Below are 4,275 nucleotides of genomic sequence, written 5' to 3'. Positions count from 1 at the left end.
AAGTGAATTCTCCAGGTTCTGAGAAACAGATTTGAAGATATTGGGATCAGTTTTAGTTTGTCTCAGCAAGAAAGTTTCATAGAATCCATACATTGCAGAAGGAGCCCATTTGGCCTATTATTTTGTCATTGACTCTCCGACAGGCCCACCCTCCGCCCTATTCCTGTAAGCCCACATATTTACTCCGCTCAACCCCCTAAACGACACATCTCGGGATGCTAAGAGGCAATGTAGCATGGCCAGTCAACATAATCTACACACTTTGTTCTTTGGGAGGAAACTGGAGAACCCGGATGAAACCACGCAGACAAGGGAAATAAGTGCAAAGCTCACACAGACAATCACCCAAGGCTGAAACCAAGCCTGGCTCCCTGCTGCCATGAGACTGGTTATAATTAACTCATTCTGACAAGTCAAAGCAAAAGAGTCAAATGACACAGATTTCACATCTCATTATCTCTACTGAATAAATACTGTGAGTTTGAAAGGAACAGAAGCAGAAAAATCAAAGAAGCCACGTATCGATGATAATTGTGGTTGTTGGGAGGAATTTAGAATGCTGAAAAATTGAAAATTCCTGGAAAGCAGGAACAAGGAGATAACTGGTGAAACATCAACCTGGGGAGAACAAACAGCATTGGGAAAGGGGACTTTGAACTATCTTATTTGTACTAGATTTAGAAAATGGAGTGTGAGAAAACATTCTGAAAAAGGTGTACTGCCCATCGAGTTCATTCATTGATCAATAGTCATCATCCCATGTGTTTCTGTTGTTCCCATATCTCTTTATCTCCATTTCTCCTATCACCAATCAAACATATTGCTCAATGTTCTACATGGTATCTTTCTCTGGCAATGCTGAATGGACAGACAGCTGACTGCAATTCAGGAAACTGGATGTCGGGGTAAAGTGTAGCCATTCAGATTGACAGAAAAGTGGCTCCCACAAGGACCAATGCTGGAACATTGTTGTTCCCAATTCATATTAACCATATGAACAATATTCACAATGAAGAACAAACTGAGGGGACGGTGAAATGTGAATGAAACCAACAACACAATTTCAACACTTGTCGATGACTCATCATTGAGCAGCTTTGTCGATACTGAGGGGGGAACTGCAACAAGTGAGCAGAAAACATTAATAAACTGACAGAAGAGGCATTTCAAATTAATTTCAACATTGATAAGCGTGAGATATTACAATTTGTTCAGAATGATAAGATTGGACAAAAGATGGATAATAAGAATCTAAATGAAGCAGAGGTGCAAGGAGGTCTAGATTATGGGTCACCAAGGGATTAAGGCTGATACAGGAGCAAACCAAACATTAGCATTTAATTCTCGAGGATTGGAATTGAAAATGAGAGAATTGCAGCCATACCTGTAAAACCCATGGTTAGACTACACTTGGTGCTCAGTGTGTTGTTATGAAGTTGCTTCTGTAAGGTTAACAATGTGGTGTTCGACAAATGGAAATATTGAAAAGAAATGCTGAAATCAAAAGAAGAAATCATATAGCATTGTCTATTTAAAAGCTAATTGTGTCAGTTCCTGGAAGAAGCTGTTTTTGAGTTCAATGCTGGTGTTTAAATTGCAGAAAGCAGGCTGCAGAAGCAGCGCTTTGCAATACTGTATCAAAGCCTAGGAGTCAGTATTCCAACAAAGCAAAACAGGCTTTTGAATTGGACTGTGTAGTTTAAAGCAAGTTTGCAGAGCACAGGAGTAATGGAATGCAAATGTCAGTATTGTTGACAGGCTCAAGCCACTCAGATTGCAGGAATACTATGAAGTAATTCCGGTTATATAAACCCGGACAAGGGGGATTAACGCTGAAAGTAAGCTTGCCACCTCAGAAGGAGGGAGAGGCGAGACTCATATAGAATCCTACAGTTTAATATATATCTTCAAAAAACACCCATCAAGAGAGAAAGCGATACCAATTCAAAAAGTGTTCCAGATGGAAGCATCAAAAGAAGGTTCATCCTTCCAACAGATGCTTGGTATTGTATTATTTGAGAGTGACTATATTCTGTAAGGATTTATTTTTTTATTCCGAAATGAGTCTTTTCATATTTGAACAGCATCCTATTGGGATTTTATTCAGTTTGTAAGTTGTTCAATAAGATTGTCACCAATTTTAAAATAAAGACCTGTTAATTGTTCATGATGGAGTGTCAGACCCTGCTTTAATTTACCAAGACCAGCAGCTTCTTATTATCTCACACACTTTCGTATATGATTATAAAGTGAGGTATATCCCTTTGGGGGGGAGGGCTGTAAAATCACAGAGGGAAAAATCACCTCCGTGTCATCACAAAATTGGGGGCTGACTGAGATCTGAACAGTCTCAGATATTTAAATAAATCTTCAGTGAGAAGTAGAAAAAGCTATTTAGTTTTGGTGAAATCAAAAAGTGGGCAATGGCTCTAGAAATTGCTAAAGAGGTTTTGAGGTTCAAAGATGCATCCCAAAGTTACCAAGAAACTTTAGAAAAAAAGAAAGGTGACACTAATGAAATTGGCAGACAAACTGGAATTGGGATAGTAAGAAAGCTGAACATGCAAAGGAGTTAGTCAAGCATTTAGGAGTAGCAAAAAAACAGTCAAATGAAGTAGTTAGAAAAAAATAAATTGCAAGTGAGATGATTGGAGGCAGAAGAAAGGGCAAAGTAGAGAGAAAAAAGAGCAAAAGCTAGAGAAGGAAAAGAAAGAGAGAGAAAGGCCCTCATAAGAGAAAAAGAAAGGGAAAGAGAAGAATGAGAAAGAGAGAGACAGGCCCTAGCAGAAGAAAGGGAAAAAGAAAGGAAAGAGAAAAGGAGAAAGAGTCCCGAGATAACCACTCTGTCCGACTTGGCCTTAAGTTTCCACCCCAACTCCATAAATCTCTGCTTAATATCCCCTTCCCTTAACCTCCCTATGTCATGCGTCCCCACATGAACTATGACTTGGGGTTTATCTCCCTCTCCCTTAAGAGTCCTGAACACCCTCTCTGAAACATCCCGGACCCCAGCCCCTGGTAGGCAACACACCAGCCCTGAGTCCCTACCATTACTTCTGACTCTCCTATCCGTCCCCCTAACTGTGGAGTCCCCAATCACGAGGCCCAATCTTTTACATCCCCTAACCACCTGAGCCTTCACAACAGGCTCACCTCCAGAGATCTGCTCCCTTTGGCTATCTCCAGTTGATTCCTCCTCAACTGTAGCCTCCAGGACAGAAAACCTATTTTGGAGGGGAACAGCCCCAGGGGATTGTCCCCCCAATTGCTTCTTTCCCCTCTTCCTGGCAGTTACCCAAGACTCATTTCTAGGAGTGACGATCTCCTTGTAACTCCTATCGATGTCTGCCTCAGCCTCCCGAATTATCCGGAGTTCCTCCAATTCCAACTCCAGCTCCTTAACACGCTCCTCCAGAAGCTGCAATCGTACACACTTCCTACAGGTATAATCAGCAGAAACACTACTGGTGTCCCTCACCACATACATACCACAGGGGGTGCAGCTTACTGCCTGAACTGCCATCCCTGAAACAATTTCCAGCATAAAAAAAACTTCCCACACACTTATAATTAGGTTAGAGGAGGTGGGAGGGTGGGATTCTCTATCAGTGTAGAGGATCGGGTATCCTCTCTGTGCCAATTTATAGGGTCAGAGACCCGAAAAAAAAACTACAAATACCGGTAAGCGTCCTAGTGACGACTTCCGGTTTCTAACTAATTTAGAAAAAGAAAGAAAACCCCACCGCTACACGCGACTTTAACTAGAAATAAAAGTTAAAAATATAAACAAGAAAATGTACCTTACTCGCGACCTCCACACACGCCCAAAAATCGCTGCCTCTCGGTGCTACTCCACAGGAACAATGAGGCCGATACTCGGAGGTAAGTGCTTATAAAAGTAAGAAAAAAAAACTACAAATACCGGTAAGCGTCCTAGTGACTTAGTTTGTGAACTTTTCATGTAGCCTTGTCAGTGTCCAGTCTCTCTAACCTCAGTCTTTGCTCTGCCTTCCATTGTTAATCTTCTTCACCTGCCTCCTTAATCCTCTCCCTGCTATTGTGAGCTCTCTCCCTTCTCCCGCACCATTCCTTACCCTCCCTCCACATTGTCCCCCCCCTTATCTTTATCAAACCAATTTAGGTCCTCATTCTCTCTGTATATCACTAATACCATCATTAACTAATAGAGTCTCTTTTCCCTCACTCCCAGTCCTTCCTAAATATCCTTGTACCCTTCAATATTCAAATCCTCCTCCTACCATGTCTCTGTAATGG

This window comes from Carcharhinus amblyrhynchos, chromosome 12 (assembly GCF_965287045.1).
Source record: "Carcharhinus amblyrhynchos chromosome 12, sCarAmb.v2.hapA, whole genome shotgun sequence".
NCBI lineage: Eukaryota > Metazoa > Chordata > Chondrichthyes > Carcharhiniformes > Carcharhinidae > Carcharhinus > Carcharhinus amblyrhynchos.
This window is presented reverse-complemented; position numbering follows the sequence as displayed.